General features: G+C 44.3%; 1 protein-coding gene across 1 annotated transcript in view; it reads left to right on the top strand.

The window, feature by feature from the left end:
• Positions 1-1,878: 1,878 nt before the first annotated feature.
• Positions 1,879-13,532, top strand: part of LOC124014180 (Kv channel-interacting protein 4-like) — a 253,568-nt gene continuing 241,914 nt past the window's right edge. Inside the window, exon 1 of the transcript XR_006834979.1 lies at positions 1,879-2,243. The gene's annotated coding sequence lies outside the window, so the exon portion shown is untranslated. The remainder of the gene's footprint in view (positions 2,244-13,532) is intronic.

Here is a 13,532-nt window from a genome sequence, read left to right as displayed (position 1 = left end):
TTTGTAGTTGTCCACATATTAAGTCAGAACTGTCCAGAGTAGTGATGCTGGATGGGCGGGCAGGTGCAGGCAGCGTTCGGTTGAAAATCATGCATTTACTTTTACTTGTATTTAAGAGCAGTTGCAGGTCATGAAAGGAGAGTTGTATGGCATTGGAGCTCATCTGGAGGGTTATTAACACAGTGTCCAAAGAAGGGCCAGAAGTATACAGAATGGTGTCGTCTGCGTAGAGTTGGATCAGAGACTCACCAGCAGCAAGAGCGACATGATTGATGTATACAGAGAAGAGAGTGGGCCCAAGAATTGAACCTTGTGGCGCCCCCAAAGAGACTGCCAGAGGCCTGGACAACAGGCCCTCCGGTTTGACACACTGAACTCTATCAGAGAAGTAGTTGGTGAACCAGGCGAGGCAATCATTTGAGAAACCAAGGCTATTGAGTCTGCCAATAAGGATGTGGTGATTGACAGAGTCGAAAGCCTTGGCCAGGTCAATGAATACAACTGCACAGTATTGTTTCTTATCGATGGCAGTTAAGATATCGTTTAGGACCTTGAGCGTGGCTGAGGTGCACCCATGACCAGCTCTGAAACCAAATTGCATAGCAGAGAAGGTGCGGTGGAATTCAAAATGGTCGGTAATCTGTTTGTTGACTTGGCTTTCGAAGACCTTAGAAAGGCAGGGTAGGATAGATATAGGTCTGTAGCAGTTTGTGGCAAGAGTGTCCCCCCCTGGCCTCCCGGGTGGCGCAGTGGTTGAGGGTGCTGTACTGCAGCGCCAGCTGTGCCATCAGAGACTCTGGGTTCGCGCCCAGGCTCTGTCGTAACCGGCCGCGGCCGGGAGGTCTGTGGGGCGACGCATAATTGGCCTAGCGTTGTCCGGGTTAGGGAGAGCTTGGCCGGCTAGGTAGGGATGTCCTTGTCTCATCGTGCACCAGCGACTCCTGTGGCAGGCCGGGCGCAGTGCGTGCTAACCAAGGTTGCCAGGTGCACAGTGTTTCCTCCGACACATTGGTGTGGCTGGCTTCCGGGTTGGATGCGCGCTGTGTTAAGAAGCAGTGCGGCTTGGTTGGGTTGTGTATCGGAGGACGCATGACTTTCAACCTTCGTCTCTCCTGACCCCGTACGGGAGTTGTAGCGATGAGACAAGATAGTCGCTACTAAAACAATTGGATACCATGAAATTGGGGAGAAAAAGGGGTAAAACTCACAAAAAAATATACATCTTTTTTTTAAAGTGTCCCCCCTTTGAAGAGTGGGATGACCGCAGCTGCTTTCCAATCTTTGGGAATCTCAGATGAAAGAGGTTGAACATGCTAGTAATAGGCTAGTAATATAAGGAATTTCAAACTATTTATACTTTTGATACTTAAGTATATTTTAGCAATTACATTGACTTTTGATACTTGAGTAAAATGATTTGGTTTTAAATATACTTAAGTGTAATTTGACTGGGTGACTTTCACTTTTAGTCATTTTCTATTTAGCCATCTTTACTTTTACTCAAGTATGACAATTGGGTACTTTTTCCACCATTGACTGATAGTGTGTCAAAAACAGAGAACATGTATATTCCCAGTGGCACAGTTCTTGGAACCAAGAACTGCAGACCAAGTGTGTGTGTGTGTGTTTTTGTTTTTGTTTGTTTGTTTGTTATTGGCCCCCAGCATGGCAAATAATTGACTTTGTAACAGTATACTCCTTCATTGTGTCAACAGAAGGAAAAAAGTATTTATTGTGAGTCACCTTTTCATATCCTATATAGACTATAGGATATTTGGAATGTACATTGAGAAAAAAACGTTACTTTGTTTGATCTTGTTTGGCTATTTTTTTCTACAGAAAGGGCCTAATACCTATATATGTAGATTCATGAGAAGTCTAATCTTTAAAATATTAAATATCCTCAATTTGATAACACCATATACAAACAGAACTTAAACAGTCGTTATAATAAGAAGTAATGTCAAACAACCGGTTCCGATTCCAATTTAGAAATGGACTCATTTGCTTATTGCAGCTGACTGAAGTTTTGATGTGTCGTATGCTCGCCCCCCATTGAGAATGACATGCGCAAGATTTCTGCAGAATCTGCACAAGCTCGTGGGCAAAGCAGCGTCAACTTTCCAGTGCTCCAAGTCATTTACTCACTGTCGCTCAAACTAAACTAACGACTTTTATAACCATGGATTCAAAGAGAGTGGAAAGCATATCTGCCCGAGTGGATGCTGCTGGACGTTCAACTGGTAGGACAGTATTTGCATGTTTTATTATACAGCCTTTGGGTTGATATGTTGATGCTGATACTAGGCGAAGCATGCCGGTGGAGTTGGCGTGTCAGAGGCGTGGGGTTTACCTCGAAGTGCTTTGCATGGAGACGTTTGCTAAATTATAAAATGTTGAATGAGTCATGTTTCTACTTTTGCCTTCTCCGATATTATAGGAACGAAATGTACCGTATTTGGTGTACATACTACAGCTACTTAGCACTACCTGTCTTGTCTGTTTGAACAGCTGTTTTTGAATAGAAACACTTGCGTGAGGTTTCGTTCATTGCGTTGTATATTTGTTTTAATTTATCGTAGCCTAATTAGTCGGAAAATGTTGGTCTATCCTTTTTGTTGTTATGTAGCCTATACTAAAATATTTTTTGTAGCTATTTAATGGCATCTCTAGTCTGGTTTGAACATTTAATGGCTTATGATATGAATTATATGGTACATAATACGATTTGAATGTGAAATTAACATTGGTAACTGAATTTGGCACAGCATTCGTGCAGTGATCTTTAATGACTATGTCAGATTACTATAAATGCATATTCTGCTGCCACCATAATAAAAATGATTTACCGTAGTCAGGACTATAACTTTGTAGACCGTTTTAGGTCGAGGAATATGTTTTTCATTATATAAAAACGTACACAGTTGAATTGACATTCCCTCCATCAACATTGTTGCTCTTACCTGCTCAACTCCATTACTATACATCTACAAATAAATAACTTAAATATAATGAAACAACACATTTTTATACTGTAGTGTTACCTAGCGCATTCTTAAATCCCGTAAAAATCACCAAGATGCGTCCCTGCAACTACTACATGTGTCCTTTAGTGTCGTGGAGAGACATCAAGGAGAGGTAGAGGTCATGGACAACACAAATACAGTTTGTTCTCGAAGTGAGCAAGTCACCACCTACGTTCCTACCCATGCTTCTTTTCTAATCAGAACTTGGTTGCCTTCCAAACTGATAATCACTCTGGCAGCTCATTGCTTCTCTCATAAAGCAATGGAACAGTAGTTAACAGATCCTCCACACATTTCAATGTTTGTTTTGGCTGTTTGCATCTTTAATTGGGTCCTAATTATGCCTGCAGACTAGGCGTTTGAACCAAAGGATTTCAAGGAATCCAACTGTGAGTGGACAAATTGTGCTGATCACAACTTTCTCTAAAGTGGTCTGTGGAGGTAGAAAGTGTTCCTTATGCGATTGTTTTCTCGAGCTCCTTTTCCCAATACATGTATTCTGAGGTGAGATATGAAACTGTGATTTATTCTGACTGAGTAATTCTGTACTTCCTCAACTCTCTACTGACAAGGCAAATTAACAATGCACTCATTTGATGTTGCGGTATTGGGAGAAATGCTCTGGCAAGATTAGCCTAATTGTTTTTAATTTGCATATTCAGTGCCTTTAGCTGCTTAGTCATTTCTTGTAAAGGGGTTTTTGAATCATGTGGTTTTAAAGCATACTCATGTTAAGACTGTCTTTCCTACAGAATTTGGCCATTTTGTGGCCAGTTTTAGATTTTGGAGTTGTACAATGGAATTGGTTGCGCATTTAAAACATGTTGACTAACTTTGTTTTACAATGAGAATCTGTCCAGTCAGTGTTTGTACAGAACACCTTCTTGTGACAATTATATTCTGTAATCCTATAGTGCTACTAGGTACATGCAGATTCTAATCGGGACATTAATTAGGTGTTAGAGCAGGGCTGGAACAAAAACCTGCAGCCTCATTGGCTCTCTAGTAGGATTGTCCAGCCATGATGCAGTATAATGTTATTGCCACCAATCCGTGTGATGTGTAAATAGGCAGGGGTACTCTGCATGTAATCGTATTGCTGACTATGGTTAGCCATGTCATTGCATCAGCTAACTGATGGCTGGCCAGTAACACACTCACCCTTTCAGTTGGTCATTGTTAGCAAACGCAGATCAAGCTTTTCACGTCACTCAAGTGGCAGCACTTGTACTTGGTTGAAATGACTGGGTTTACCCCTTTACTTTTCTTGGAGTGGAATTGTCCCTTGTGTAAATAGCTACAACCAGCCACCCAGCTTGGGGTACTGTTGGGGCAATGATGACTGGCATCCCTGCCTCATTCATTCCCCTAGCAGATCACCACTGAACTTTTACAGTGGAGTAAGATACATTCTGGAGGCGTTCGGCTGCTAGTTCTCTGTATTGTTTTCTCTTGTGATGCTAGAATTTGCCAGCTACAGTTGAAGTTGGAGGTTTACATACACCTTAGCCAAGTACATTTAAACTGAGTTTTTCACAATTCCTGACATTTAATCAGAGTAAAAATTCCCTGTTTTAGGCCAGTTAGGATCACCACATTATTTTAAGATTGTGAAATGTCAGAATAATAGTAGAGAGACTGATTTATTTCATTCCCAGTGGGTCAGAGGTTTGCATACACTCAAATAGTATTTGGTAGCATTGCCTTTAAATTGATTTAACTTGGGTCAAGCGTTTCGTCGGGTAGCCTTCCACAAGCTTCCCACAATAAGTTGGGTGAGTTTTGGCCCATTCCCCCTGACAGAGCTGGTGTAACTGAGTCGGGTTTGTAGGCCTCCTTGCTCGCACACACCTTTTCAGTTCTGCCCACACATTTTATATGGGATTGAGGTCATGGGTTTGTGATGGCCACTCAAATACCTTGACATTGTTGTCCTTAAGCCATTTTGCCACAACTTTGGAATTAGGCTTGGGGTCATTGTCCATTTGGAAGACCCATTTGTGACCAAGCTTTAACTTCCTGACTGATGTTTTGAGATGTTGCTTCAATATATTCACATAATTTTTCCTGCCTCCATGATGCCATCTATTTTGTGAAGTGCACCAGTCCTTCCTACAGCAAAGCACCCCCCCACGCCATGATGATGCCACCCCTGTGCCTCATGGTTGGGATGGTGTTCTTCGGCTTGCAAGCCTCCCCATTTTTCCTCCAAACATAACGATGGTCATTATGATCAAACAGTTCTATTTTTGTTTCATCAGACCAGAGGACATTTCTCCAAAAAGTGTGATCTTTGTCCCCATGTGCAGTTGCAAACCGTAGTCTGGATTTATTATGCCATTTTTGGAGCAGTGGCTTCTTCCTTGCTGAGCGGCCTTTCAGGTTATGTTGATATAGGACTTTTCACACAAAAGCACCTTCATCTCTAGGAGAAAATAATGTGTCTCCTTCCTGAGCGGTATGAGCGGGTGCGTGGTCCCCTGGTGTTTATACTTACGTACTATTGTTTGTACCGATAAACGTGGTACCTTCAGGCGTTTGGAAATTTCTGCCAAGGATGAACCAGACTTGTGGAGGTCTACAATTTTTTTTTCTGAGGTCTTTGCTGATTTCTTTGGATTTTCCCATGATGTCAAGAAAATGGGCACTGAGTTTGAAGGTTGGTTTTGAAATACATCCACAGGTACACTTCCAATTGACTCAAATGATGTCAATTAGCCTATCATAAGCTTCTAAAGCCATGACATAATTTTCTGGAATTTTCCAAGCTGTTTAAAGGCACAGTCAACTTAGTGTATGTAAACTTCTGACCCACTGGAATTGTGATACAGTGAAATAATCTTGTAAGTAATTGTAATTGTTGGAAAAATTACTTGTCATGCACAAAGTAGATTTCCTAACCGACTTGCCTAAACTATAGTTTGTCAACAAGAAATGTGTGGAGTGGTTGAAAAACGAGTTTTAATGACTCCAACCTAAGTATATGTAAACTTCCGACTTCAACTGTATATTTAGTTTTCCTTGACCAGCGATAAGATGACAGGATGTGGTTTTCTATAAGGGAAAGAACAACATTATAATTAGCAGGTGAGCAGCATTTTACTTAACGTCTTTGGAGTACCCAACACCCTTCTCAATTTCCGCCTAAGACATACCCTAATCTAACTGCCTGTAGCTCAGGCTCAGAGGCAAGGATATGCATATTATTGGTATCATTTGAAAGGGAACACTCTGAATTTTGTGGAAATGTGAATTGAATTTAGGAGAATATAACACAATAGATCTGGTAGAAGAAAATACAAGGAAATAAACATACGTTTTCTGTTTTTTATTATTGCTGCATCATCTTTCAAATGACCAAGAACAGCCAAACATACAGATAGGATGCTGTGGAGGATTTGAATGAAGACCATAAGATGGCAACTATAGCTGAGCAATGTTTTGGACAGAAATGTTCATAAAAAATGAGTGAGCTACATGACATTGAACATGAAGTCACCCAGGTGTCCCACACAAATGTACCCAAGTGGCCGAATTGGTAAAGTTATACATTTTGAAGGAAATAACTATATACAAAATACATAAATGCTTTTCTAACACACCCCCCACATAAAAATATATATTTTTTATATTAAAAAAAGAAATAATAATAAAACAAACAATTAACAAGGGTAACTATTTACATATTTTATATTTACAATATTGTGAAGACCCTCAGTCCTCTACACAACATTGTGCTGCTGGTGCCATGGCCCATAGCAGTCTCTTTCTGCTGTAAAGCAAAGGCTTACTGAACAGGTGGTGCAGGTGATGGGGCATTTCCCGTGACAAAGGGCACAACGATGTCTCCCTACTGTGCCCCTTTTGCCCTGAGGCACATTCATGCCTGCAGAGATGAATCTGGGCAGGTGAACACCACTGGTTGGAGCAGAAGGGACAGAGGTAGAGGGGACAGAAGGTGCTACAGTGGACTTGCTGTAGCTAGCAAGCTCCTGGATGAGCAGCTCCCTGGAGGCTAGCTGTGAGATGGGGGGCTGTCCACAGCTCTTAGCCATTTCCTTCTGGAGGATGAAGGCATTCACCACAGCAATGTCAATGAAATTATAGAAAAATATCTTGTACCATTTTATGGTCTTGTGGAGAACATTGTAGTATCCTATCAGCGCATCTGACAGGCCAACACCTCCCATGCTCTTGTTGTAGTCCTTCACAGCAGCTGGAATGGGGAATTTTTTTGTGGTCCATGCCGCGGCACCGTCCTTCACACGGCTAACGACGTGATCTATTCTGAAGGACTTGTGGATACTGGAGCACATGACCACCTCTCTGGTATCCATCCACTTCACAAAGAGCAGGCCATCTTCACGGATCCATCGCATGGTACCCCGCTCAGCCCGCTTAGGCATGACGTTCACCTTTGTCTTTGGAAAGCCCACTCTGTTGGTCTGAATGGAGCCACAAGCTCGCACATCCTGCTTCCTCAGCTCTGTAAACAGTGTAGGGCTTGTGTATAAGTTGTCCACGAACAGTTTGTAGTCCTTCCCCAGCAGTTGAAAATCCAATAACTAATATATTACAACAACAAAAAATATTTAATAAAAAATCTCAAATGAATAATATTTTATATTATTAATTTCAAACAATGACATTAGCATTAGAATTTACCAATCCAGCATGGCATCCTTGCCATGCAGAAACATGTCTTCCGCCTGGGAGTCAAAACTAGCTTCGCTGAAAGATTAATCTTCCTGAAGCAACTCTGTCTCGCTGTATCTACCTATTTCCTCTATAATTTGGGTTAAATCTGTATACCGAGACTTTGTTTTAGCTTTTCCTGATTTATTCGCCATATTTTAAATATATAAACTTGTTGAAAATGCTATTGAATATGTACTGCTATGTGTAATACCAGTGGCTCCCTCAAGTAGGATTTGCAATGGCAAATGAACCTCTTTTACGGCAGAGTTTATGACAAAGGCTGGTCTTCAAATGTATAACCGTTACATATTGCCGTTTACCTCAGCTCATTGGCTATCTTCCAAGCTAGAATTCAAGATGATCAGTGGTCATTGGGCCAAAATACAGTCAATCAACGATAGACCGGTCCTACCATTGGTGCGCAATGATGTCATTGATTGGTTCAAATCGGTTTGTTTCGGTCAATACGTCCCGGGAAAAGAACCATCAAGTATGGTTGTGTTTGTAACAACCAGAGGATTGCAATGAAACCAACCATGACTGGATAAACGTTTGTTTAGTGTGTGTAATGACCACGAACGTATCGTCCAAAGTTGAAAGATGGAAAACATGACGCAAGCGGTTTACAAATGTTTCGTGTTAGGCTATAAAAATGGATTTTATCAAACAAAACGAACATTCACTGTGTAGTTAGGACACTTGGCATTGCCACCAGAGGAAGATCTTCAATTGTAAGCAATTTATTTTATTGTTATTTCTGACTTTCATGACCTAATGCTTGGTTAGAAAATGCTAGTAATACTTGTGTGTGAGTGGCGCCGTCCTCAGAAAATAGCATGTTTGCTTTCGTAGAAACGGCTTTTTGAAATCTGACACAGCGGCTGGATGAATAAGACGTTCATCTTTTAAATGATGTAAGATGCATGTGTTTACTACAACAAATGGTGTATTTAATGTTAGCTCTCTGCAGTTTCACCGGAGGGTGGCCTGGTGGGACATTAGCGTCTCACCTACCCTAGAGAGGTTAAAAAGACTAGCTAGTTACTTACTAGGCTGACTTCATGATCAGATTTAGAAAAATGTCATTCCCCCCTACACAAAAAAAACACTGTCTCCCAGGCGCACTCCACCAGGTTCTGTTTGTTTAGGAGCCAGCTTTTGTTTTTCCCGTTGGGTTGTCATGTCGGGAAGCATCTGCTAGGATGACCGCCTGCCGTCTGACTCAGGCCAGAGAGCAAGACAGTGAGAAAGAGAGAGGGAGGGAGAGATTGAGAGAGGCAGATAAGGGTGGGGGAGATTGAGAGAGGCAGATAAGGGTGGGGGAGATTGAGAGAGGCAGATAAGGGTGGGGGAGATTGAGAGAAGCAGATAAGGTGGGGGAGATTGAGAGAGGCAGATAAGGGTGGGGGAGATTGAGAGAGGCAGATAAGGGTGGGGGAGATTGAGAGAGGCAGATAAGGGTGGGGGAGATTGAGAGAGGCAGATAAGGGTGGGGGAGATTGAGAGAGGCAGATAAGGGTGGGGGAGATTGAGAGAGGCAGATAAGGGTGGGGGAGATTGAGAGAGGCAGATAAGGGTGGGGGAGATTGAGAGGGCAGATAAGGGTGGGGGAGATTGAGAGAGGCAGATAAGGGTGGGGAGATTGAGAGAGGCAGATAAGGGTGGGGGAGATTGAGAGAGGCAGATAAGGGTGGGGGAGATTGAGAGAGGCAGATAAGGGTGGGGGAGATTGAGGAGGCAGATAAGGGTGGGGAGATTGAGAGAGGCAGATAAGGGTGGGGGAGATTGAGAGAGGCAGATAAGGGTGGGGGAGATTGAGAGAGGCAGATAAGGGTGGGGGAGATTGAGAGAGGCAGATAAGGGTGGGGGAGATTGAGAGAGGCAGATAAGGGTGGGGGAGATTGAGAGAGGCAGATAAGGGTGGGGGAGATTGAGAGAGGCAGATAAGGGTGGGGGAGATTGAGAGAGGCAGATAAGGGTGGGGGAGATTGAGAGAGGCAGATAAGGGTGGGGGAGATTGAGAGAGGCAGATAAGGGTGGGGGAGATTGAGAGAGGCAGATAAGGGTGGGGAGATTGAGAGAGGCAGATAAGGGTGGGGAGATTGAGAGAGGCAGATAAGGGTGGGGGAGATTGAGAGGGCAGATAAGGGTGGGGGAGATTGAGAGAGGCAGATAAGGGTGGGGGAGATTGAGAGAGGCAGATAAGGGTGGGGGAGATTGAGAGGGCAGATAAGGGTGGGGAGATTGAGAGAGGCAGATAAGGGTGGGGGAGATTGAGAGAGGCAGATAAGGGTGGGGGAGATTGAGAGAGGCAGATAAGGGTGGGGGAGATTGAGATTGAGGCAGATAGGGGGGTGGGAGGGAGGGAGGGAGGCAGATAGGGGGGGGGAGGGAGGGAGGGAGAGAGAGATTGGGAGAGGCAGATGGGGAGGGAGGGAGGGGGAGATTGGGAGAGGCAGATGGGGAGGGAGGGAGGGGGAGATTGGGAGAGGCAGATAGGGGGGTGGAAAGGGAGGGAGGGAGAGAGAGATTGAGAGAGGCAGATGGGGAGGGAGGGAGGGGGAGATTGGGAGAGGCAGATAGGGGGGTGGAAAGGGAGGGAGGGAGAGAGAGATTGAGAGAGGCAGATGAGGAGGGAGGGAGGGAGATTGAGAGAGGCAGATAGGGGGGTGGGAGGGAGGGAGGGAGGAGAGATGGGGAGGGAGGGAGGGGGAGATTGGGAGAGGCAGATGGGGAGGGAGGGAGGGGGAGATTGGGAGAGGCAGATGGGGAGGGAGGGAGGGGTTGGGAGAGGCAGATAGGGGGGTGGAAAGGGAGGGAGGGAGAGAGAGATTGAGAGAGGCAGATGAGGAGGGAGGGAGGGGGAGATTGAGAGAGGCAGATAGGGGGGTGGGAGGGAGGGAGAGAGAGATTGAGAGAGGCAGATGGGGAGGGAGGGAGGGGAGATTGGGAGAGGCAGATGGGGAGGGAGGGAGGGGGAGATTGGGAGGCAGATAGGGGGTGGGAGGGAGGGAGGGAGAGAGAGATTGAGAGAGGCAGATGAGGAGGGAGGGAGGGGGAGATTGAGAGAGGCAGATGGGGAGGGAGGGAGGGGGAGATTGGGAGAGGCAGATGGGGAGGGAGGGAGGGGGAGATTGGGAGAGGCAGATAGGGGGGGTGGGAGGGAGGGAGGGAGGGAGAGAGAGATTGAGAGCGGCAGATGAGGAGGGAGGGAGAGATTGAGAGAGGCAGATGGGGAGGGAGGGAGGGATTCAGAGAGGCAGATGGGGAGGGAGGGAGGGAGAGAGTGAGAGAGGCAGATGGGGAGGGAGGGAGGCGGATGGGGAGGGAGGCGGATGGGGAGGGAGGCGGATGGGGAGGGAGGCGGATGGGGAGGGAGGCGGATGGGGAGGGAGGCGGATGGGGAGGGAGGCGGATGAGGAGGGAGGCAAATGAGGAGGGAGAGATTGAGAGAGGCATATAAGGAGGGAGTGAGAGATGGGAACTGGTGGAGTTTATATGCGGTTGTGGCAGAAATAAACAGCGCAGGGAAGAGTGAACAGAAGGAGTGAGTTTATGATTGCTGGAGGCCAAAAGGAGAATGGACTGCCTTTCATGTTTAGATAATCAACTCCTGGGCTTGTTTACGCCACAAATTTCACTCTGTTTGACTTCCTTGGATGCCAAACAGGCGGTGCCACCGAGGGACAGAGTGCCAGTCTCCTTCACTGTAGTGCATTTCTATTCATTTAGCAGACACTCTTATCCAGAGCAACTTACCGGAGCAATTAGGGTTAATTAAGTGCCTTGCTCAAGGGCACATCAACAGATGTTTCACCAAGTCAGCTCCTGGGTTCGAACCAGCAACCTTTCTGTTACTGACCCATATCGCTTAATCACTAGGCTACCTGCCGCCCATTCTCTTAGTATCAGAGAATGTAGCCTTATATGTACAGAGTTGAACTATAGAGGTCTGTCTGCCCATATCCTGATGAGTACCAATGTGTCACGCTACATCTATAACCATCAGCCTCCCCAAGTCAGCGATAGATGTTCTAATCGTCCCTGCGCTCTTCATTTATGTCCTGTCTGAAAGCTATGGAAGAAGAACATTTCATTGAGGTCACGGTTCAAGTTTGATATATGATGTAGGAGGTGGAGCATAACACGCAATTAAGTAAAATCATCTATGTGCAGTGGAATGGCCTGTCCAATTGGATTTGTTATGTTCTGAGTGCTGTGATTGGACAGATGGATAGAGAGGCTTATTCATCTGTCCTCACCTTTGATGATGATGTACCGTTTATATACACTGAACAAAAATATAAATGCAACATGCAACAATTTCAATTATTTTTACTGAGTTACAGTTTAAGGAAATCAGCCAATTGAAATAAATTCATGAATCTATTTATTTCACATGATTGGGAGTACAGATATGCATCTGCTCACGGATACCTTTTGTGCACAACATTTAGAAAGAAATACGTTTTTTTTGTGCGTATGGAACATTTCTGGGATCTTTTATTTTAGCTCATGAAACATGGGGCCAACACTTTACATGTTGGGTTTATATTTTTCGTACATTGATTTTCTACATTGACATACTCCTTGTTTGTCTCTAGCGTTCCGCTAACCCGTTTTCTGGCAGCATATTTCCGTTTGGAACATTTTGATATCGTGAACTGACCATTTGAATAGTCATTCTCATTGGTTAAGGGAAAAGGAACACCATCACACTGCCATGCACAATAGGAATCAGTTTAACCCTGGAAAAGTTTCACTACCCTAAAATCAATCAAAGGTTTTGGTCGAACTTGTTAAGATTTCACATTTTTTGTGCAAATGGATTCGGTCCCAACGTGACTGTGCAAGTGGTCAATAGATTTGCTATTTCTCATTTGACCAATAATTGTTTTCATTGTTTTTGGGTGCACTGCAGATGGCAATGCACCGGTTTTACCAGACTGTTGAAGTAGAGGAAGGTTTGGCATGTCAATTAGTGGTCATGATTTATACCCACAGTCCAATAAAGCTCCCTATTAAAGGAGTCTGCCAACTCTATCATTGTCTTATATCATTTCTTATTTCATTACTCAGCATAAGCTACACATTTGATAGATAAGAAATGCAGACATTATTTTCAGTCTGTGGTTGTTGTCGTGTCAGATTTTGTATTTAGCAACCAATGTTGTTGTACCAGGGCTGTTAAATGTTGGTCCTGGAGGGCAGAAACTCTTCTGGTTTTCATCCTCTCCCTCTTATAAGAGATTAATTTAGCATCATGCAATTAACTACCAGGTAGAAACAAAAAACAGTAGGGATTCAGCCCTCCAGGACTGGAATACAACCACCAAATGTTTTCCTTGTGTTGCTCGTACTACGTACTACTTAAGCTGAGATTCAATTGGGTCCGTGCTATCCGGGATCCTTGGGACGTCCCTATCCTAAAACTTAACCCTAACCTTAACCATAAGCCAACCATAACCCTTAACCATTTTACAGTTCAACTTCAATGGAATAGGGACGTCCTGTGGATCCCTGATGGCACGGACCCAAATACAGGGAAAAAGTTGTATTCGTTGTTATTAAAAGTATGAATTTCAGCACCCAGCAGAAGGACCGCAGTTGTACAGAGGACAAACAGGTACAGGTAAGAGTTTTCAAGTCTGACAAGAATGGACTGATGGTGACTCGATGTTGTTGCTAGAAAATACTGTAACTAGTTATCAAAATTAAACTCTGCCTCGGTATAAGAGAACTAGAGTTGAGCATTCTTCAGCTACCCTGTACCTTGTCTGAGCATAGGGTGAGTTCGTAAATTCACTC

This window comes from Oncorhynchus gorbuscha, linkage group LG25 (genome assembly GCF_021184085.1).
Source record: "Oncorhynchus gorbuscha isolate QuinsamMale2020 ecotype Even-year linkage group LG25, OgorEven_v1.0, whole genome shotgun sequence".
In the NCBI taxonomy this organism is placed as follows: Eukaryota; Metazoa; Chordata; class Actinopteri; order Salmoniformes; family Salmonidae; genus Oncorhynchus; species Oncorhynchus gorbuscha.
The sequence above is the reverse complement of the archived record's forward strand: the minus strand, read 5'-3'. Positions and strand labels throughout refer to the sequence as shown.